Source organism: Sinohyriopsis cumingii, chromosome 3 (assembly GCF_028554795.1).
Source record: "Sinohyriopsis cumingii isolate HCF-2022 chromosome 3, ASM2855479v2, whole genome shotgun sequence".
In the NCBI taxonomy this organism is placed as follows: domain Eukaryota; kingdom Metazoa; phylum Mollusca; class Bivalvia; order Unionida; family Unionidae; genus Sinohyriopsis; species Sinohyriopsis cumingii.
The window spans coordinates 74,748,932-74,774,017 of record NC_142963.1 but is presented as its reverse complement, the minus strand read 5'-3'; the positions used below and the strand labels follow the sequence as shown (position 1 = coordinate 74,774,017).

Here is a 25,086-nt window from a genome sequence, read left to right as displayed (position 1 = left end):
ATACATACATACATATATACACACATTACATACATACATACATACATACATACATACATACACCCATGCTTCACAAAAACTGGATATATGTAATTTGTATGAATCAATATCACGCTTGAATTCGAGTATACTGTACGCATCATTTCTAATGGATGAATGTATTGTTGGCCAATCAACGGATAGCCCATGGGAAGGTTAGATTAGCATTATTTATTACAACTGATACGATTTCGTGGCAAACATAAATTGGGGAACAGTCTGGGAAGTGTTATCCTGGACATTATAAAATTGACTGTGGCTCGATTCGCTCGTAAGCCTTACCTGCACGTGTCTGATACGATACACACTCATGGGCTTAGACTTGTGTGAGTATCACTGGACAACAAATTTTTACAAAAGTCATGTTACTGAAATAAAATTAGTCAATTCTTATCAATTTTTATGTGCTGAACACGAATATGACAGTCAAATTGCAAAATTGGCTCTAGTTTTTTTGTAATCTGCAAGAAATTAATGTTTACATAACGAAATGCATTCCAATAGTAAAAGGTCAACTGTAATAGCCTACCTATAAAAAATCAAGTCATTGACTACATCTTAGATTTCTTCGCCTGTCTCTTGTACAGCTGTTCGGGAGCATCTCTGAGGAGTGTCCAGCAGTAGTCAGCCAGCATTGTAGTGGACCATTTTCCCTGGTATCTTTGTTCCATTGTTGCGATATCTTGATGAAAACGTTTGCCGTGTTCATCACTAACAATACCACAGTTGCTAGGAAAGAAATCCAAATGGGAATAAAGGAAGTGAATCTTTAGAGACATATTGCAGCCAAGTTTCTTATACTTCATCAACATGTCTTCTACTAGTTCCTTATAGTTTTCTGCCCTAACATTTCCGAGGAAGTTTGTAGAAACTAGGCGAAAAGCATTCCATGCTTGTTTCGCGTCACCTTCCAGCAAGTTGTTGAACCGGTCATCTTTGAAAAGCTCTCGAATCTGAGGACCCACAAAAACTCCCTCTTTAATCTTTGCTTCGCTGAGTCGAGGGAATTTTTCATGCAGGTATCGGAATGCTGGCAAAGTCCGGTCAATGGCTTTCACGAAGTTCTTCATCAAACCTAGTTTGATGTGAAGGGGTGGTAGCAAGATTTTCTGAGCCTCAACCAGAGCTGGGTGTTGGATATTCTTCTCTCCAATGGCTACATTCTGCCTGTGAGTCCATTCCTTCCTCATGTAGTGCATTTCCCTTGCTCGGCTATCCCACTCGCATAAGAAACACATGTATTTTGTATATCCTTGCTGCAGTCCCATTAAAAGGGCAACTACCTTCAAATCACCACAGAGGTGCCAGCTGTACTTGTTATACTCAATGGAATTCAGTAGCTGCCTTAAGTTATCATATGTCTCTTTCATGTGGACAGCATACGCTACTGGAATAGATGGAAGAATGTTTCCATTGTGCAAAAGCACAGCCTTGAGACTCAGTTTCGAAGAGTCCACAAATAGTCTCCATTCTTGTGGGTCATGAGTGATTTTTAAAGCATTCATGAGGCCCTCAATATCGGAACAGAATATCAGATTACTTTCCTTTCTGAAGAAAGGCTCCAATTGCTGGTGGCGCTTTCGATATGCAGTAATTGTGACATCTTCTTCTAGAAGATTCCATTGTTGGAGTCTTGATCCTAGCAATTCTGCCTTGTTCTTTGATAAGTCCAAATCACGAATCAGGTCATTTAGTTCTTCCTGTGTTATTCTGTGTGGGGTTGATGATGCACCACAGTGAAAATCTGGATCACTGCATGCTGATGGACCAGGAGAAGAACAGGTCGACTCACCTTTGTCTTCGTCAGATGAATCAAGAGAATATTCTGCTGGAGGTTCTGGAATAGGAAGTCCCTCACCATGTGGAACTGGTCTCAATGCAGACGGAATGTTTGGGTAGACTATTCTCGACTTCTTTCGCTTCGTTATTCCGCCGGAAAGAGGAGGAACCAAGCAGAAGTAACAGTCATTTAGGTGGTTGCTTGGCTCTCTCCACACCATTGGGACTGCAAACGGCATTGATGACCTTTTGCAATTCAACCACTGTGAAAGCTGTGTTGTACATGTAGCACAGCATATATGCGGAGCCCAAGGCTTGTCTTGGTCACCAACCTTGCATCCGAAGTAAAGATGATATGCCTTCTTCACTTGAGAATTGATACTTTTCTTCTGGTTGGCAAATGTCACTTCCCCACAAATATAGCAAAAATTGTCCGCGGTATTAACACACTTTCGAGGCATTACTGTTCTTTATTGTACGTAAATGGATAAAATAATAAGTTTTATGTAACAGTAGCTTGAACTGTCTCGCACAACGTCTAAAATATTTTAAATGCTGAACCTATCTGATTGGGCTTTATATAGTACACTGCTTACGTCAGCTTCAGCAGCCGCCTGGCATTAGTATAATAGGCCTACACATGCATAGTACACTGCTGACGTCACCTTACTTCAGCAGCCGCATGGCATTAGTATTGCATTGCATCAGAAAATGATGCAATCAACTGTGGATGATGTGAGCATGATGGTATTATGCAATGTTACATCATTATTCCAGATGTTGCTGCAGTCCTACTGGAGAAATTTACACAGTGAAACATAGAAAATGAGGTATATGAATATCTTCAAAACGAGAGCCAATACAAATTTTTCACGGTTATATTCGTGTTCGGCACACCAAAATACTACAGATTAGGGCCTTTTCAAGTCAGTAATGATTTCACTGTTGACCAGTGTATTTAAAACTGTCCCATCATTTTATCTTAGACGAACAAGTCTCTCCTGTATACTACCAAACAATCTTCCAGTCCATCGTATCCTGCATACGAGATCATATGTACGTCCAAATACAAAACATTGAAAGCTCAAAAAGATAATTTCATTCTACATTTTGGTACACGAATTCTCATCGTCAAGAAGCAACAAACATCAGTTTAGCCAAAGCATAAAAATACTCTGTCCTCAAATTGCTACCTTATGTATTCAGACTAGTTTTATTGCAAAATAATATTCAAGAAAATAAAAATGTTACTTTGTCGATTTCAAGCTCCTAATTCTGAAGTTAGAAAAGCTAAACAACCTAAATGACAGCAGGCCAAAAGGAAGAGAGGTAGTTAAGCAAGTTCACACTTAAAAGAAAAAGGAAAAACCCCAAGAAAAACGAAAAGATCTGCAAGAAAGAGATGTAATACCGCCAGAAAGCGCACGTATCCAAGGAGACCACGTCTGATAATGGTTTCTCCAGCCACAACTTCTACTCCGTTCAGAATGATGTCTGCCAAACCTGATTCATGACCAGTGTTTCCCAGTTTGATGAAACAAGGGAAACCCATGCCAATTTCGAAAGTAACTTCTACTTCTTCGGCGACAGCGTCTTCTTCTACTTCTCTGCAAATGTATCCAAAATGTGGTATCTCTACGAAAAAAATACGAGACAGAAAAGGTGTGTTACAAAGTTTGTTTGGATTTATCCATACAAGAAATGTCACAGTTTAGTCCGTAGAACACGCCTCAACATCGAGTGGTCCCAACAGCCAAATTAGTACGACGTCCTGACAATCAATGGCTAGGAATTCCAGTATAATAAAGGAAGGATCGTATTGGGTAAGGTTTACTTCAGTTCTTTTTTATCCTGAAAAAGATGTCACCACGTTTACACTGCCAATAATGTCCAAAGAAATCTACTTTAAAAATGGGGGAAAAGGGATAACCTCACTTCTCGTTATACCAAGAAGTGGAATGTTTTTTCAGTACTTATCAAATCCAGTGCACTGACATAAAACATATAATTATAAAAGCACCTAAAGAAATCGTCAGTGCCGTGTATACATGAAGATACATGAACTTTCATATCAGAAGAGAAGAGTTTGAAAAAGTGATATAAAGACTCGCGTGACCATTAATTATTTCCATTTAGAACATTTAGTAAATTGTTTTTCCCATGAGTACTCGAGAAACGATGATAAAATAGCAAGAGGGTTTTGTGAGCATTATGACTATATTCTTCAGCACAGAAACTTAGTCAGAATCAATCGGTAATTGAAAATGAAGAGAAAGAAACGTATCCTCATCCTTCCTCATCATTCCTGATCCTTCTTCTTCATAGTTGGTGTTTCAGTGAACGGGGCTCACTAAAAATTTTGACTGAGAAAACATTTTGTTGTCTTGGATTTTCTATCTCAAAAAATAAATAAATCATTTTTAAACACGCCCTTTCACAGTCTCTCTGTTGATCTTTACATGTGTAATGTTTTCTTTCACGTCCGTGTACCGAATAGGGGGATATTTTCTTTCACGTCCGCATCTTTAGCACCAGTCTTGCCATCCATTGTCGACATGTCAGCGCAAGGAAATGAGAAAAGAAGAGAACAAATGGGGAAAAAGAAAGAAGAACAGAATTGCGTAGCAGTCGAAGAGCAAGACAAGGAATAGGCTCAAGTAGTTGTTTGAGATGAATATATTAATAATTTTCTTTAACAAACATACAAAGATTAATACAACCTGTCCAAGGACAGGATCCAAATTTGCACCCTTCTGGTCAAGAATTCAGCCCCTCTGCATTTCGAACAAATATGCCGAGTGTGTTAACCTGATCGTCCAGTTATAAGTTTATGTGTAAGTAGGTGTAAATGTATCCAACAGTGTGCTCACTGAATGAACTTCTATGTGACTCGCTTAAGTGCGTTAAATTATTTTCTTTTCGTATTTGTAAATATGAGAACTGTTGAATTGGACACTAGATTGTTTGTTTGGTTTGATTCTGTAGATTTAATTTCATTTTTCTGCACATCATAGACTATTCATGGTGGACAGTATATTTTGACCCAAAACACAATTAATTTTACTATATACATGTATTTTCAACATTTACTTCTCAGTACTGAACTATCCACTGTGTGACATTCATTACAAATCATATGTTACTCTAAAATACCTTCAAAGATGACATCACAGTAAAAGTTCTTGTCATAGGTTCACTGGCATTTTCTTGAGAGGCTGGACTGTAAGAAAACCAACGTGCAATGGAACACAGATTTCACTTCAGGATCATCACCAAGACCTTATTACTTACTGTATACTGTCGCCGAAACACACACAGACAACCACACCATAAGCTCATAGTCTAAAGAATAAACAATTACCTTTAACTCCATACCAAAAATACTTAAATCTAATTCTTGCGTCACCACCGAAAGGAGACAGCAAAAATGCTCTAAAGTAGACTGGGGCTACATTCGTGGGTACTGAAGCGGAACTATTAATTGTGGTATGATTCCATTTGGTGGCGGAAGAACACGGGAATGCCTGGGAGAACCACAGATCCACGGAAGCTGCACGCAAGCTAACTTTCATACCCACTTTAGACGAGCCGAAACTACAACTCATGCGGGCAGAGGTGAGATGTCAGTGATTTGTAAAGACGAGCACCTTAGACCACTCGGAACATCCCGGGCCCCTGATGCGAAGCATAATGCGAGGCCCGAGTACCAGGCTACACAGGCACCGTGGACCATAGTACTGATATAAATTATGAACTATTTGAAAGGGATTGAACAGATATTCTTTTTTCTGCGTGTTTAATTATTTGAAAAGAACAGCGTGTGTGTGTGTGTTTGTGTGTGTGTGTGTGTGTGTGTGGTTTGGAGTTTTAACGTAGCTTTAACAATTTGCCGATCATATCGCTATGATCTATGCCGTGTGGTAGTTAATAGTGATGTTTAGCACTGGGTCATCATGCCGCAGACATGTAGCATCATGTCCCACTCAGTAATATTATCCCGAAACCAGGCCGATTAGCCCTAACATTAACCTCGTACTGCTGAGTGCTAAACAAGGCAGCTGATATTACCATTTTTGTAAGTCTTTGGTATGACTCAGCCGGGGTTCGAACCAGAAAAAATGTACAGATACATACGTAAGGACGCAAACGTGCCGTACTGCATAGGACAAGCAGCGCAATTCGTTTTGGTTATTAAGTATAACACACACACACACACACACACACACACACACACTTCGTTTATTTTTTAAAAATGCAAGCTGCGCCAAATCCAACATTTTAAAAATGATCCGTATTCTCTCATTCTTGTTCGCATACTTTAGCATAAATTATAATTCGTGCAGAACAGATTTAAAACAAAATTTATCCTAAATACTGTACGCAACTGCTATATTAAGCGATAAATCCTAAATGTATGTATGTATGTATGTATGTATGTATGTATGTATGTATGTATGTATGTATGTATGTATGTATGTATGTATGTGTCTGCCTCTCCGGTGGCGTAAGTAGCTACAGCATGAGCCGCTTATCAGAAGATATCGGGTTCGAAACCCGTCCGAGTCGTATCAAAGACCTATAAAAATGTTACTAGCAGCTACCTGAATTGACGTTCAGCATTAAGAGGTTACGTTTGGGAATGGTAGGTCTTTAGCTACATTTAGTGACAAGTCTTAAGTGTATGTTGTTGTTGTTGTTGTTGTTGTTGTAGGGTTTAAGGCCATTTTTCAGCACACGATAGGCTATGCATGGCGGCAAATATTAATGGTGGAGGAAGAACCCGGGAAAACCCCGGGAAGAACCACCGACCCACGAGAAGCTGTGCGTGTGCGTGCTTGCGTGCGTGCATGCATGCATGCGTGTATGTATGTATGTATGTATGTATGTATGTGTGTGTCCACCTCTCCGTCAGCGTAAGTGGTAAGAGCGTCCGCCTCGGTATCGGAAGATCTCGGGTTCGAACCCCGTTTGAGTCAAACCAAAGACTTATAAAATGTTACAATCAGCTGCCTGATTTTGGCGTTCAGCATTAAGCGGTTACTTTTAAGACTGGTTGGCCTGTTTTCAGGCGGTACATGATGCTACGTGTTTGCGGCATGATGTCCCAGTGCTGCCAATTAGTACGAACTGCAATTCAGACATCCTGGCAATATGAGTGAAAAAATTTTGTTGTTGTTGTTGTTGTTCTAGGGTTTAACGCCATTTTTCAGCACAGGATAGGCTATACAAGGCGGCCAGTATAACTGTTGGAGGAAGAACCCTGGAAAACCCAAGGAAGAACCACCGACCCACGAGAAGCTACTGGCAGGCTTTCCCACATACCCACGCTAGCGGAGCCTTGGACTCGAACCCACGCAGACAGAGGTGAGATGGCAGTGATCCGTAACGGAAAAATTATTAAAGCTACGTTACAAATCTAAGTCACAAACACCCACACACCCACCCACACACACAAATTTGCTATTTTCAGTGGCGTCACTCGGGTTGGTGTCACCCAGTGCGGAAGCTCATGGTGTCACCCCCATGGTCCTCCTTCCGTATAGACCATACAGAATCCTTAGTAATGTCATTTTGGTGTCACCCCCTCTGATGGTGTCACCCGGTGCAGTCCGCACCCCCCGCATCCCCCTAACGATGCCACTGCTGTGCCTGCTAGTCATGTATTTAACTATGATCGGTTATCCGCTTATGAAATCCGACTAGACCGAGCAGTATGTGCTCTGTAAAATTTGCAATTTTTCGTTTTGGTGTCACCCCTCTGAGATGGTGTCACCCGGTGCGGTCCGCACCCCCCGCACCCCCCTAGCGACGCCACTGGCTATTTTGTTATCGTCAAAGTGTAGCAAAATACATAAATTTCGACACTGCATTTAAGATTCGTTTTGAACTTGCTGACATCACGAATTTAATTCGTACGTATTCGGCTGTAAGCAAGAATACCGTTGTGAATAATTTCTTCTCAAATCCCAGTAAAGTGGACAAACAATGAAAACTTGTATTAATTATTACAAGTGACCGCTCCGATGGCCTAGTGGTTTGAGAGTCCGTCTCGGATGCGGGTTCAAATCTCGGCCGATTCATACCAGAGACTTGTCAAAATGGTATTCTAGCTCAGCATGACAAGGTCAGTGTTAGGACTTAATCGACCTGGTGTCAGGATAATGAGACTGGGTGGGACATGATTCTACGTGTCTGCGGCATGATGTCCCAGTGCTGGACATCACTATATACTGCCACAATGCAGACATCTTAGCGATATGACTGAATTTTTTTTAAAGCTACGTTAAAAGTAAACAAAAGCACGCACACACATACGCACACTCATCATACAAGAAGTTATTTCCTTGTTACTCAGTCGTAACGACCCGTTTCTATATTTAAGTTAGGCGGATACTGTTGTAAAATCTGACTGCTGCAATTTAAAAAAAAAAAAAAAAAAAAAAAAAAAAACGCTTTATATGCCTCACGCGAGTCCGTTTCAAATGACACATTCTTCATTCAAGGAATAACACTCATTCAAGGAATAACAGTCGATGACCTCACCGATGATATGCATCTTGCTTATGCTAAGAAATCCCCCCCCCCCCTCCGTCACATATTACATTGACTGTTATCACAATATCAGAGTTATCGTTCCCTATATAGGAAAATCCTATATCACGTTACACATAATTAACTTCAAATGCCTATTAAATTTTGTTACATTATATGAGTTGTATTATCAGCATCGATTTTTAAAATATAAGCTCTAACAGCAACACTCTGTTTACCAATATTTGAGAGTTTTTTTAAAATATTCAAAAGTACATTTGTCTAATTTCCCACGTTTTTTTAACACTCTTTATATACATAAATAAACACAATAGATACAGATTTTATTCAGGTACGCTATCGGGAACATCAAGACGAAATAACATGTCTGCAGATAAAGTAAGTCGTCAGCCTTGAAGTCATGTGACCACAGTACACTTAATCTTTCGACTAGTTTTACACTATTGCGCTTCCTTGTTGATAGAGGCCGGGAAGTTAATGGATATAACTACTTACATGTACTGGTTATATTTGTTGTCGTGGAAACTTTACAGCATTCTCGGATTCGGATCAGGAATTAGGTAAAATCATTATCACAGGACACAACAAAACAACATGCTGTGAACCGAACTATCGTCTGCAAATCCTTTACTCAAGTAAGTCGGAAAGTCTGAATGTATGCTGGGTTTCGTTTGCTCGTATTTGTTTTATCTAAGGGCTACCCGAGTTACAGCGTGTCGCTGTAAGTTAAGTAATTTCAGTGACCCCACAAATCTGGCACACGCACGGATCGCGCACGCCCGACCGCTGACTTAAATAACGGCATCATATTCGCATATAGACCTGCCGTTATTTGCACATGAACGGAAGAATGTAGGAAGTACATACAATTGGATTGGTGTAATTAACTGGAGAGAGAGAGAGAGAGACCAGACGCACGTGTAATTCTAAAATGGGACAGTCATGAAAATATTGTTTCCAGAGTGTAGATAGACTACCAGTTCAAAACTGCTGATATATGACCCACTCGATAAATAAAATGCCGCAGGCCAGTAGTTGGAGGAAATGTAATTTACACATAGCCCTAGATTTTATAATGGTATTTGCATTTACAAACGAATTTTTTTTTAAGTAATCACCTTGTCATGTAATGGTACGAGCCAGAGAATGCCACTGAGACGTTATGCCTATTACTAGTGTCGTACTACGGGTAAATGGCGATGAATGCCCAAAAAGGGCCAGAATACGAGGCTTGAAGGACCGCAGCCGGCGGATGGTTCTTTGGAGCGGGGCTAGTGACCCCTCCCACCAATTATGTGGTTTGTGAGAGCGCTGTGAGCTCCCCTAGCGGGGTCCGGAGAGGGGGGAGGCCTGATCAAACGGCATGTCCTTGATGTTCCATTTTCTATGTCAAAATTTTAGATTTTCGATGTTGAATTATATAGTGGTGGTTTAAAGTTCTATTTCCTATGTCGACGTTTTACAGTGTATATTTTGAATTACACAGCGGTGGTTGAAATTTCAGTATCATATGTTGAGAATCCCTAAATTCACACGTTGTATGCAACTGTCTGTGCTGAAAGTTCCATTTCATATGGCGAGTATTTAGATTTCATCTGTTGAATTTCACAGCAACGCGAAGCAGCCTCCTTGTTTAAAAATAACGCTGTCCGTGCACGAGAGCGACCCCTAGCGAAGAAATTCATAGTAATTCTCGACCTGTGAATGGTAGCTTTCAAACTGTAAATGCATGAAAAGTAATGGCGCTTCAGTATTGAATATACGATTTATGTATCTTAATACTCGATATTACTTTGAATTGTTAAAGTGGACATTGTGTAATGTTACTTTTGTACACCAACACATCATTTCACCATATAAAAATAACAAATCTGACAAGCACAATAAAAATGTCCAATCACCGCTGTGTAATTCAACATATACAATCTGAAAACTCCACAATCGAAATAGAACTTTCAACACAGTCAGTGTGATTCAACATGTTAAATTGAAACTCTCGACATATGACATTAAAATTTCAACCACCGCCATGTAAATCATAAGATACAATCTAAAATCTCGACATTGGACATCGAATTTTCAACCAGCGCTGTGTAATTCAACAGATGAAATCTAAATATTCAACATAGGAAATGGAACTTTCAATATAAACTCTTTGAACCAATACGTAAATTAGGAATTATCGACGTTTAACATCGAAATTTCAACCATCGCCGTGCAATTCAATGGACACAATCTAAAACCTCGACATAGAAAATATAACTTTCAACCACTACTGTTTAATTCAATAGATACAATCTAAAGTCTCGACCTAGAAAATGGAACTTTAAGGACATGCATTTTTGATGCAACACGGAAAATTGGAATTCTGGACATTTTACTTTAAAATTTCAACGGCAACGTTCTGATTGGATCAGCCTTTTCCCGCTACGGCGCCTCATACTATCTGTCCACATAATGGGCGGCATGTTAATAACCCAATACTTCTGGGGCATTGAACACCATTCAGCGATCGAGGTGAGAATACAGAATTATGAAATATAGTAACCAAAACCTATGCGCAAGCTTTGAAAACTTAAATAAATCATCTTTTCATAAAAGCAGGTGTAGCATATTTAACAAAGAGAGGCAAGGAACGAAAGCGACGAATGTAGACAACCATAATCGACTGCAGTTCGAGTCGAAAAGTTGTTGTTTATCTATAAGACCACCCAAAATGTCAATACGTTGATCATTCTTCTTTGTCTCAAATTTCGCTTCGATTATGATTTTAACCAATAAGATTGGAAGATCCCATTCAACGTTGATCTGGCTCTATCAGTTTGTTGTGATGCGGCTGTAATTGATGCCAGTACGCTATTCCTTTGCACTCTCAATGTGTCGTATTGAGCAAAAAGCAAAAGACATCGTTCAGTGCCAAGTATCCAGCTAGAATATATCATGGACAAGGGGGGGGGGGGAATTCACATTGGTAATAAATCTCTTTCGGGAATGATTCTACCAAAAAAGAATCAAGATGGCGACTTTCAGTGTTTGTCTTTAATATATAGAGGGAATAATTCAGGTGAAAGTAAGTACTACGTAAGGTCAAGCGCATAAAGTCCTTTTAAGAAATATCAGCTACAGAACATATTTATTATATCCATGTATGATCCAAAATGGAAAGTAATTTTGCAAATAATGGATAGCTTGACAAGATTACAAATAACGTGGATGAATAAAAATCAAGAAAAAGAACATATCTTGAAAAATATTTTTTTTTTCAAAATGTAAATATTAATTGTTTGTATCGCAATCTTTAGAGTTCATACCTTTATTTAGTTTCCTATCGTTAGTATCTCTAATCTACATGCTGAAAATGTAAATGTTTCTAGCGTCCGCAAGTAAATTAACTTACCAAGTTAACGAAATTCATCATCTAAAATATAAGCTACATAAGAAACATTTTGATTAGCTTTCTTAATGTTAACACAATGACCTTGTTCAATATTTAGTCAGTTATTCATGCATCTGAATCTGCACGGGTACACACTACGTGACTTGCGTAATAATACACAATATATATACCGGTTGCCAAATGCCCCGGAAATAAATATCAGTGCACCGTCTATTGATAATCCAGGAGCGATGTCTCGAAAATCATTGATTGTGGAATGGATTTTTTTAGAATGTATGCTTAGATAGTCGCTTTGTATCGATAAAGTTGTAGTCTTGAAAAAACAAGTGACCTGTGACGACCAGACGAACAATCACAACTTCAGTGACACAGATGAACCATTTACCAGACTTTGATGTGTTGTTATTCTAAGTGCGTTTATATACATCATCAATCCGTTAACATGTTCATGTGTGTGTGTGTGTGTGTGAGTATATATATATATATATATATATATATATATATATATATATATAAAAGTAGTTGTTTGCACATTAATAGAAAATATGAAGCAATAAATGTATAAAAATGTATTTCTCAGAATTTCGCTTGACAATTTATAGAGTTATAATAAATCTTCGTAACGTGATACGACAAATGTTTGAACAATTCAAATGACTTTATGCGGAAGTTCTTATTTCATGAATGCAAAACAATTAACTCCAAACATACGTCCACATTTATCGTATGCACACACACACACAGACACACACACAGAGTATGGAACTCTGATTGAATATCACACTGTCTACACATCTCTCTCTCTCTCTCTCTTAACTTCTCCCGAAATTTTGTTTGGTAATCATTATGTTTCACTGCTGAAACTTTAAAATGCTTCAAAGCAGAACAATTTACTGATAGATCATCATACTTCCGTGTTGATACATACATACATACATACATACATACATACATACATACTGTAACATGATAGCTGGCAAGAGATATGACTGATTCAGATTTCATAGCAGATTTACCCATTTCAAGGATTAGGTAGACATACGCTGGTAACACATTTGTAGTTAGTATAAAAGTGGGTGGGAAACTGGGGTGAGGGAAATAAGACTGGAGAGATCAGCTAATTTCCATGGGAAAAACGGCGTGAGTTTGTGCATTTAGAAATCAGTGACATACTAAACGAATTGTTATGATTTCATTCAATAGACTGTTTCGCAGCACTTCAGGAAGTGTCACAATATCATGGGTGTATATGGTTATGGGTCAGGTTTCACGAACTGCAACTTGCATACGTTCCTTTCAATAGATTGTGTTAAATTCAAAGACGAATGCGATGAGCGGTGTCAATATGCAGACAAACATTTTGCGATTATCTAACAAGCGGAAAAGGTGTGTACTACTGGGTTGTTTGTCAGCATGTGAGCCCGCACAGGGGGGCAAGAGGGATGGTTAGTGGAGGCACTTGCCGCCTACCCCATTTCACCTCTAAGCATGTTTTGGCTTTCATCCATCAAATTTAATGTGTACCCTCACAACCACCAACAAAAAATATAATTCTGCCAGTTTTCTGTCACAGAGAGAGAGAGAGAGAGAGAGAGAGAGAGACTCTTGACTCTTCTTCAACACAAGTACTATGAATTTCATCGTGTACCATGAGAGAGAGAGAGAGAGAGAGAGAGAGAGAGAGCTGGGGGTGGGGGGTGCGTTGACTGGTCTTCAACACAATCATTATGAAATTCATCGTGTACCACGAACTTCAGTCTTCTTGAGATAAAAGAAACTGACGTATCTTACACTTTTTATACTTTGGCAAATTATGAACAATTAACGTTTTCTTCGCTGTGTACAACTGTGTGTAGTTTCCAACAGTGTGTACGGTAAACTCGTCAAATTATGGCAAAGCCGTGGGAATGGGACCCTGGCGTTAAATGTGAAACAAAAAGTGTTTTGCTGGTGTGACCTCCGTACGTCTCATTAGGCAATGTTAGGGGGTCAGATATGGGCTGATTGATGCAATGATAATTTAAACTGGGAAAGACAGTGTGCATAGAGACGACCTAGCAGTGTACAGTATCGTGCGCCTAAATCTGAAAACAATCAATGTCTCAAAGTAAATAGCGGTATTTGCCAGCAATAATTTGAAAGAAGTTGTTCTTGTTTTGGTGAGGAAAAAATCACATCATGACACATACATGGAAAATATTATATGTACAACTGCAAACTTTTGCAAATGTCAAAACATGTGGATAGCTCGTTGTTAATTACGATGAAATAAGGTTTCGATGATGGTAACGAAAATAGTGATGTTTCCTACGCTGCGCTTCTTAAACAAATTATATGACTTGTGTGCCCTTGAAGGACTGACTATGTAGTTTTTGGAGGTGACGAGTTCCGTTCAAGGTCATTTACGAAAATTATTCCTGTGTGACTACACCACAAATGTTAGCAACCTTCATCATTGGTTTGCATTCGGATCAAGAAAGTTATATATATATATATATATATATATATATATATAGGGGCGAAGAAGAGATAAATCAGCAGCCATACACCTGTACAAGGAATATGGTTTATGCATGATACGGACAGTTTGTACATATAGTACAATGAAACTGTCGACAATCATACATAGTAAAGCTCACAGTCCACTTGTTTAGCTCGAGCTGTACATAAGCTAAATTGATGTGTATCAGGTATATGTGCACGTTGATAATTGGAAGAAAAAAACTAATATGTTTTGTTTTCCTCCAAACAAAACACATAAAGAGTAATTGTAATACCCAGTGCCGTCTTAAGGCATGGGCACACTGGGCAGTTGCCCAGGGCCTCACGCTTCTAGCGGCATCATGCTACCCATATTGTTAATGAATATTGAAAGATCTTTTAGCAATTTAATTTGCTTTAAAAGTGCAGTGGGAAGCACGTTTCTCAATTTAAAAAAATAGTGACATTTAGCGGAATTCCTGTGGATGGGTAGGGCCGGTAGGGGGTCCCAGTGCATTGCTTTGCCCAGAGCCTAGTGTTGTTAAGACGGCCCTGGTAATACCCTTAGTTTGACACCAACATTAAATGGCGGTAAGCCTGATATTCTTCTAATACCAGGGTCAGAGTTACGATTAGTCCGATAAATCAAGCACACACACACACACACGATCTGTGTTGATTCTGATGACTATGTGTGCGTCAGACCCACACATAATCCATCAGTATAAACAAAAATTTAGTGGTCAGATTTATCGGATAAAGTTACGAGTTGGGATACATTTCTCTTTCAAGTCTTCTAGACAAAGCTTGATATATGAACAACAACTGCATCAACAAGAACAAGAACAACAACAACAACAACAACAATAATAATAATAATAATAATAATAATAATTATTATTATTATTATTATTATTATTCGGACTCCTGCAGGACCCATAGTTTCACCATCCCACCCACACCCTTCTCGGAGGAAAAGGGATTCTTTCATCCCGTACCCTCAGTGCGCCACGTCAACTGTATAAAGACCAAAGTTTCAAGAATATCTCGTACATACGGCAACTCGTATCGACGCTGCTGCACATTCTGACTGGTGTAATCGTTCTAGACTTAATATGGTTCCTTTTTACTTAACACCTTAGCAAACTGTCATGTTTTAATTATCGCAGCAGAAAACTTGTTTTTAACTAACACATCAGTAAACTTATGTTTTGTATAAATCATTTTTTTTTAAAATTTTGTCTGTTAAAATGTTTATGTACTGTTATCCTTTCCCGCCTATGCAAAGAAGCAATTGTAAAAGCAATATAATCAAAATAGGGGTGCTGCAAGGTAGTACAAAGTGTACAGAACTATCCTAGCTAAGAATATTGTTAATAAGGATCAAGGTAGGACTGATGGCTTCCGCCTTCCCCACCTCACCCCATGCTTATATCACGTCATAGGTTCCTCGTGTAGACACCCTGGAAATCTTCATGTGTCGCTATGTGATAGTCCGACCTAATCCTAGAATGTAAGATGTCAACCCTGACACGTATAAAGGAAGTCAACATTATGCGACGCCATTAAACAGTGTTGCCATTGCGACGCCAAGGGAACAGGCGCCTACAGTTTCAAGAATATCTCGTACAATTGGTAAACCATATCGACACTGCTGCACGACTTAGAGTCTGATTGCTTCCTTTGTTGACTTTTTACTTAATGAAGCAGATTCAGGCACAGTGAAATGGCTGCGATATTCAAGATATATTGACCATTTTATCGGTTGCTTGAAAAGCGATGGAAGACGAGTAATGCCGAATTCGGCGGAACACAAGATCAAAAATTTCGTTAACAAAACGATTATGTATAATAACATTCGGTCAAACGTTATTAGAAATATTTGTTTCATGAAAGAAAAGCTGTATAACAATCTAAATATGGGCTACAGACTATGTGATATATTCTTGAAACGTTGGCCTCCAGTTCCCCAAGTTCCCCACGCGATGCGGTTGAAACAGAGCTACACTGCATCGAATATTAGAGCAGGAAGACGTTCCCCACCCACCCCGTATAACGAGATTTTAGTCTAACATCGATGTAGGTCAGCCCATAAGCCCAGACGAGTGATCAAACCAAGAACTGTATCGATCAAGAAACTGACATAAAAAGATTCTAGTAGGGTTCACATTACGGACATTGTTCAAGACTATATAATTATAGGGAATCGGGTACCTAATTGTTACTATGGGAGCTATTTTATAAACTATATTCCGATTCTCTCTAATGATTGTAAAGCCAGTGCGAAAAAACAATGACTTCCATAAATGGTTCACATTGTTTTTCAAACAGTTCATTGTTTGTTGGAACACTTGTTGACTTTTGAAAACAAATATTTTTTACCATTATTTTCATACAGATGATAAAGATAGGTACAGAGAAAAAAGTGTATGAAAAACACTATAGATGTGCTAAAAAATGATTTTTTCATAATTGACACTAGTTTATCTATCTTGATAAAAATCTAAAATTTGGCACGCTTAAAATCTAATTGTGGAAAATGATTCTTTCGAATCGCTCGCGCGCGCGCGTTTGCATGTGTGGTGTATGTGTGACGTCTACGTTTGTTTGGTCGATATAAGGAAACATTTTACTCTTAAAGTGAAAAAAATTGTATACAATGTTTCCACCTGACGAGTGAAATATTTCCTTATAGCTAATACGAAAACGCTGACTTTTTCTCATTGTTTTTTTTTTAAAAGACAAACAGATACCGATTAGGATGGAATTTGTTTTCTCACTCTGTGCCACTGCGATTAACGGCTGCATTAGTACTTCAGTAAATGGAAGTTGAGAAAAATTTAATAATTTTGCGATAGCGAATTTTTACAAATTTGGATTGCAGTTTGTAATGCCTCAGATTATGTGCTTTGTCAAATTAATTGAATCTTTTCGTATGAAGATGGAGAGATTCTTATTTTTGTAAACACCTTTCTTGCTTAAATTGACACAGTGAATATTGCTGGGGTGTGGATACTGTAGAAACGTGTATCAGCGGTTATATTCGATAGACTTACGGGCATCCAGCAACAGGTTTTAATGATCACGAGTTAACTGTAATGAGTTTAGTTTTCTATTTAGTCTGTGGTCTTGGCAAAGTTTGCGGTATAGTTCTGTAGCCGTTGCTGCACCCAAATTTCGATTGTCACTTAATTTCGGTTTGCAATCACCACTCATCAATGCCTGATTTCTCCATCGTTTTCTGATATGACTGATATGATTGTGATCGTGACGAGAATTGGAACATTAGAACAATTTTATTACTGTGTTTAATCTTGAGAAGTTTCATTAAAACGCGCAATGCTTGTAGTGGAGATTGACATGTATTGGATGCTGTGGACGAGAAACATAATGTCGAATAGCAACCGTCATGTAAACTGAGTCTCTGAGAATTTACATGACTCATATGAAAAAGTATCATAATTAGTTAATTAACGTGCATAAGGACAGATATGTTTTCAAAATGGTAAAAGAAAGTAGTACATAACTTGTATTGGTGTTCATTGCTGTAAATATCTTACATGCTTTAATTTGATTATATCTTCAAAAATCTCATATCTGTTTAAAGGTTGTGTCACTGTGTTGATTTTGTGTCATGGTGCTCGAATGAATTCTAAATCCTTATCAATCACGTTTCCTCTTTGCTTATTTTCCAATTTTATTGAATAATACAAATCCGTCTTCACATTAGGGTCGACTATTTAACTTTTATGTGGGGGTGGGGTGGTGATGATGGGGATATTATATATTTGAACAACACTTTCCAACTGAGAAATAGCTTCAACGCAATATATTCTTGCACTGATTTGTAAGCAAAGAAAATAACTATTTGTATCCACTATATTAGTTGCCAAATATATATTATTTTATGGTAAAAGTTAAACTTTTAGAAATCCTGGTTCGAAATTCCCGCCCTCTCCGAAAATTAAATCGTCGGTCCCTCAGTGATTATGTCACTTAAACTTGTTAATTTCAGTATCCATGTTTCTGTCGGCACGTTGACATGTCTTATCTCACGCACTGTTTTTTGCTCAGCAATACATACATACATACATACATACATACATACATACATACATACATACCCCCACACATACATACATACATACCCACACACACTCATACAAACATACATACATACATACGTGTGTGTGTGTGTGTGTGTCCAGAATCTCCCATACAATTGTTAAGAACAGGAGGAAGGGAAGAAACAAACTTCACTGTAGTGGGTGCAAGTTCTTCTGTGTGTTTTTTAAATCTAGTTCCGCTTACAACAGTCTGTAATGTTCTTACACTATGCTTTTAAACTTAAAGAAATTATGTGTATATCTCATAAGCCAGAAGCATATCGATTTACGATTTTTAAAACAATTAAAGGTCACGGGCAATTCGAATGTAAGAAGCAAAGTGGTATTCACACATTAAAATTAGTTTTACATCACTTACCTGTCCCACATTTTGTGGCTAGCTTGTACTTGGGGAAAGGAATGAGCTTGTAGTTGGCATGGAGTGAGAGAGAGGGGAAAAAAAAAGAGGATTAAAAAGGGTCAAAGGTTATGGCCAATATGACTCAAAGTAAAAAAAAATGATTTATGCAAAACGTTTTTAGTCCTCGACTTTTTACCTTCACCAACAGCCTGCTGATTTGGGGGTCAAAGGTCAAGTATTTATTTACATAGTCTCGAATTCGAATAAAATTACTGCTACTTATAAGCTATTCTACCTGACGCATCAGATCTAGGCATCACTCGTCACATGTACTTGTTCTGCATATTTGCAGCAGAGATAAAAATGTCTTCATAAGTTGTCTCAGAGTTTATTCAGTGATGATAGTTTACATACATTTAAACCATCCACCATTGCCTATATTTTACTAACAGAATTGAAACATAACTTGGCGACAAAGGTACCAGTGAGATCGTAATGCAAAGGGATTCACAAGGTTTCCCCTCGACATGTACAGTTTTGGGTCTGTACAGTTTGATAGGACAATCAGTAGAAATATATAAATACAGACCCTGATCTGCAGGGGTTTTGTGTGACGCCATATCGGGGTATGTTTTCTGTAATTTGACTTTCTTGTCACGCGAGTACATACGGTGATCAATTACAAATCAATCACTTTCATTCAAACCGTAGTTATTTTTATATTACACATTGTATTTGAAAATGAAAAAGGTAGTTTCAGGACAAATAACTTTAAGTCTTTTTCATTCCCCTTAAAACGATGCACAGTTTAATAATACTAATAAAAAATTAAGAAGAAGCAAAGGAAAAGAAGTTTAATTATTATTCATGTAAGAAGAAAAAATCATTGCGTACAAGTTCAAGAATAGACATATAAAACAATACACACATGACCTCTGTAAATTGTGACAGTCAGTGCCTTTTACTTGTAATTAATATGAATCATGGTACTGCAACTTCCTTATTTGACTTCATAAAATAGAGTTTGATTGAAGATACGAAGGGCAAACAAAGGAATTTAAATTTAGAAATGTCACTCGAGTTGAACTTGTTTACATCAGACTTTGACCCCGCCACCACCACCCCCATTCCATGAGAAGGAGCCACAAAACGGTACAACCCCATTGCATTTTGTTACGACATTTTATAAATGTCATTGTGAATTCACTAGAAAAGCATTTAAGGATTACGCGGATTCCTATGTTAGAAGTACCTGTCTTATATTTCAAATACGTTCTCATTCTTACCATGTGATTTCTCCCGATTGGTATATAGTTTTAACTGTGGCAGGAGTTAGTACTGGATTCAAGCCACCTTCGAGATCTCCCTCAGCAAGGCTTCTTATTTTCTGCCCAGATTTTGTTTTGGTGTGGAAAGGAACACCATACTAGTATTACAATACGATGACCGTAATTGTCCCGTCCAACGTCCCAGATTGAAGCTGAATTTATCCCCAACTTAAATAAAGTTAGTTTCTTTGTTGTTGTTGAGTTTAATTATAGTGGCGTGCGCACAATTGTGCATGTGCCACTTATTTCTGACTGCACCGCTGCCTGCTAGTTGTTCCTGGGGAAGGGAATGGTGCCACCTCCCCCAGGCTTTTATGGGTTCAAGGAACCCTGAGAGTTTGGCCTCAATCTGTAGGTCCATAAAGGTCCCTTACAGTTGAATGGTTGGCTGTCATTAGTGGGAAGGAGAGCTCGGGAACGGTCCTGGTTGCTTCACACTGGTTTCTTGTTGCATTTTTTTCTTCTTTTCAAATGTTCTAAAAATGGGGTGGGTGTGTTCTATGCTGTTTAAGAGGTTGTTAGTAGAAATCATGTATGAAGAGAGATTTTCAAGGTTATTATGGTATTACTAGTCGAGGTGTTTAGGGTGTGCTTCCTACGTTATGTTATTTATAAGTTTTTAGATATTGCCTCTTTAAGTTATTTATTTATTAATGTTTTTAGACATTGGATGTTATTTATACTTTATTTAGCAAGAGACCGGAGTTCTAGCCGATTACACAGTTCGTTAAGGACATCTAGGACCGGAGTCCTAGATGATTACTCGGTTCGTTAAGGACATCTAGGACATCCGATTTTGCGGTTTCCTTAGTTTTTTATAGGTGCTTCGTAAGTGAATTATTTATTAATATTTTTATAAAATTGAATGATATGTTATGGGTTTTTATGTGGGGCCTTCTAAATTTATTTAGCTAGCTACTGGGTCTTTTGGTTTTGTGGGGATAGTAATTATATTTTTTCCTAAGTCCTTCTGAGTCTATGAATTTATTTATATTTTTATATGCTGATTGTTTATTTTTTATTAGAGTCCTTAAGTAATTCTGGGTATGTGTGTGGTGATCCAATCTCTTTTTTGGTTTTTGATAAATATTTTCCTAGCGGGTTGATATTTTTGGCATATATTGAATACGTGGTGTAGATCTTCGGTGGTGTGGTAGTTAAAGCAGTTAATGGTTGCTGGTTTGGGTCCTATAAACCTTCAAAAACTGCTCGCTAGTTTAGTTTTTCCAGTTATTGTCCTGTTTATGGTTTTCTATTCTAAATAGGTACCCTTAGATAGCTGTATGTTCCTATCTACGGTTTTTTTGGGGGGTTTCATGGTGCTTTTTACCTTTTGTGGAGGAGTTCCAAAAATCTTGCCATTTTTGGTCTATATATGTTTGTTCGAAGCTTAGTGCTTCTGTAGAGCTATAGTTAAGCTTGATAGAGTTTTGATCTCCTATTTTGGTTTGTGCAACTTTGTCTGCTGTTTCGTTGCCAGAGATTCCAATGTGCGACGGTATCCACATGAGCTCGACTAATTGATGTGCTGTGGCGATATCGTCGATTAATTTGCATGCTCTGTCGAGGAATTGTTCCCTGGAGTGTGTATTGCGATTTTGGATCGATTTGATAACGCTTAGGGAATCGCTTATAATGACTGCTTTAGGTATTTGGTTGTCTTTGATCCATTGTAGTGATTCAAGTATAGCCCAGAATTCATTGGTGTAAATGGAGCAGTAATCAGGTAACCTGGATCCCATTTGTATATTGAATTCAGGGATGACTATTGTTGCTGCTGTTCCTGGTGGGTTGTTTGTTTTTGATCCATCGGTATATATTTTAACATAGTCCGGGTATTTTTCGTTGATTTCGTTTACCAGTACAGGTATTAGTAAGTTTTCTTGTCCTTCTTTATTGCCTAATTTGGTAGCTTCAGTGTTAATTCTTGGTGGTTTTTGTAACCATGGTGATTTGTTCTGGTCTATATTGTTTGTTACCTGTTTTTTAGTAGAGGTATCTTTTCTCTTAGTTCAAGGATTATTTTGCCACTTGGTGTGGTGGGTATGATTTTGGGTTTGAAGACAACTTTACACTTGTTTATAGCTATTTTGGTGGGATGGTTGTCTGGGTGGGTATCTAATCGAATGGAGTATCGGAGGAGCAGTTCTTGCCTACGTAATTTTAAGGGTAGTTCTCCTGTTAGTGTTTGTTGTCCTTTTAATGATGTTGAGGGGAGTGTTCCTGTGCATAATAGTAAGGCTTTTCTTTGGATAGTGTCAAGTTTTTGTAGTACAGGTTGCTTAGCGGAGTTATATGCTTGGCAACCGTAATCCATTTTTGATCTAATTAGGGTTTTATATATCGTGAGGAGGGGTTCCTGGTTGGATCCCCAGTCAGTCCCTGTGATGTTCCTAGTAAATTAAGATCTTTGTTACAATTCTGGGTGAGTTGTTCAGTGTGCTATTTCCATGTGAGGTGGTTGTCAAAGAACATTCCTAGGACTTTTACTACTGTTATGTATTTGATTAATTGATTTTGTATATAGAAGTTTGGATAGACTAGATTGTTATTTCGTTTGGGGGTGAATATGATTGCCACAGTTTTTTTCATGAGATATTTTGAAACCCCATTTGTCCGCCCATCTCCCTATGTTGTCTAGGCTCTGCTGGATTTCTTTAACTACTGTTTCATTGGCAGGTTTTCCATTCCTCCTTATGCCACTGTCATCTGCAAATTATGACAAGTTTATTTTTGTGCAGGCTGCATTGAGGTCAAGGTCGTTTACCATTAGGTAAACTAGTAGAGGACTTATTATACTGCCTTGCGGTGTTCCATTTTCAAGTGAAAATTCATCCGAATGGGTGTTGCCTATTCTTGTGGTAATTTTCCGGCCTGTGAGGAAATCGCCAATCCAGTTGAACAAGCGTCCAGTTATTCCAAACTGGTTTAATTTGGCCATTAGTCCATTGGTCCATACCAGGTCGAACGCTTTTTCTAGGTCTTGAAAAACCGCTATGAAGTTGCGCTCGGTTTTCCTATGTGAATTAAAAGCGAGTTTGATGTCTGTTTCCAATCTGAGAAGTTGGTCAGTGGTGGACCGTTTGTTCCGAAAGCCACATTGATTTATGGAGAGTAGGTTATTGGTTTCTAGGTGGTGTTTTAACCTATTTGCGATTATTGTCTCTATTATTTTGCAAATATTGTTCGTAAGGGAGATGGGTTAGTACGAATTTATGTTGTTGGGATCTTTACCTAGCTTGGGGATTGGTATTACTATGACCTGTTTCCATTTGGTGGGTAGTTGGCCTTTATCCCATATCCTATTAAAGAGTTTGACTATGGATATTGTTATATTGGTAGGTAGTTTTTATTATAGATAATGTAACCTAACTGATCCTTACCATGGAATGTTTCGTTTTTGGATCGTAGGGTTATCTCCCATTCATGTACTGTGATGTCGCTATTTAGGTGAGATTCTTTTGTTCGTTGGTCTTGAAACATTTGAGGTTGGGTTTCCTCCATTAGTTTTTTGTGTTCTTGAAAGTTTCCACATAAAAAAGCTATTCCAATGTTAATTCTTCTCACTATATTTTAAATCAAATTTCAGCATAGACCCCTCGTGTTTGTCATGAGTGAAATAACTTTCAAACATCCGAGTTACGTGTTTATCATCGCTGAAGTAACTTTTCAAACAGCAGAGCTGTCTGCCCTTAATAATGCATTTCACTAACGCAAGAGATAAAAATGTTCTCAGTATTAAAATGGACGACAATACTATTAAGTCTGCATGCATTGCGACACCTCACTTCATTATTCAAGCTAGACTGCATCCTGTAAATAAATGGATGCAGTTTATTTAATAGCACTGTATTTACTTATTGTCTTCCACCAAGCCGCAAAGTATATCTTTTGTCATTTCACCAAAACATTTTGGATGCCTTCTGGTGGGTGCTGATCGTTTCTAAATGTCTGGTCGAGAAGACCCTTGAAAAGACAGACCATTTCTAGCAGTAAGTCTAGATAGATCCCTATACTAGTTTCTTCGTTGTTCGACAGTGTTATACTAATTAATATTCATTAAGCCCCGAATGATGGTTTCGCTGACTTTGCCTTCGGAAGTAATGGAACATTCAGATGCTATTAGTTCATCCGGGTAAATCCATTGTTCGTTCTGACCACTACCTTGTTTCTAATTGATAATATATTATTTCATACAAAATTCTTTGCACTCATCTTTGCATTACATCATTACATGTTCCATGTGAAACTCAACACAACAGTTATCAAGACAGTTAAACTACAACACCATCATGCACACCGATGTAAACATTTAGGATCCTCACACACAAAACACAAGTTACGGATGAAAGATGTTGTTCTAGACATGGTTTCTCATTCATTATTATTTTGCATTGCATGTTTTGTTTTCCCCGTCTGTTTATTTTTATTCTTTACTGTGTACTCGTCCTTATGAAAAAATATATGGCTATGTGACGACACTGGTACTTACTCAACAAAGTTTATTGATATAGCGTGGGTTCGGAGGGAAGCGTCTTCGTAGAGTCAACTCGCTTGTTTCTTAATCGATTTATGACAATTACTTAAAATCTCTTAGAAGCACCCCTGTTTCCATCATGGGGTATTATCGTCACAATCTCAAATTTACACTGTTACTTCATGTTTTGAATATGTTCGTGATTTGAAGATGCGATGATAGTACCGCATCTACTGTATTTCAAGTGCGTAAATCCTCGCTGATCTCATGTAGGATAAAATTCCTCACATGTTTCATGTAGGATCCTATAGCAAGCAATTTTTATTTAAGTAATATCAATTTCACATTCTTTCTTCTGCGAGTTATATTTACAATCGATTTTACTCTTCATTTCCAAAATCGACAGCATCATGAACTAAAGGTTTTGGAGTGCTTATGGATTGAACTTTCACTCAGACGGAGACAAATTATGATAAGTTTATTCTATAGTCTGGCAAATGCTAACGAGGCGTATTCAATGTTAGGAGATTCGATACACGTTGCTGTTGATAAGGGGATTAGAGGCA

The 25,086-nt window shown here is 38.1% G+C and overlaps 1 protein-coding gene across 2 annotated transcripts in view; it reads left to right on the top strand.

Moving 5' to 3' along the window:
- The first annotated feature begins 8,769 nt into the window (after nt 1-8,769).
- The window catches only part of LOC149803121 (uncharacterized), a 73,146-nt gene continuing 56,829 nt past the window's right edge, over nt 8,770-25,086 (top strand). The window contains exon 1 of one of the 2 annotated variants that reach the window (XM_089952729.1): nt 8,770-9,005. The gene's annotated coding sequence lies outside the window, so the exon portion shown is untranslated. The remainder of the gene's footprint in view (nt 9,006-25,086) is intronic. The other variant, XM_089952730.1, reaches the window with a different exon arrangement.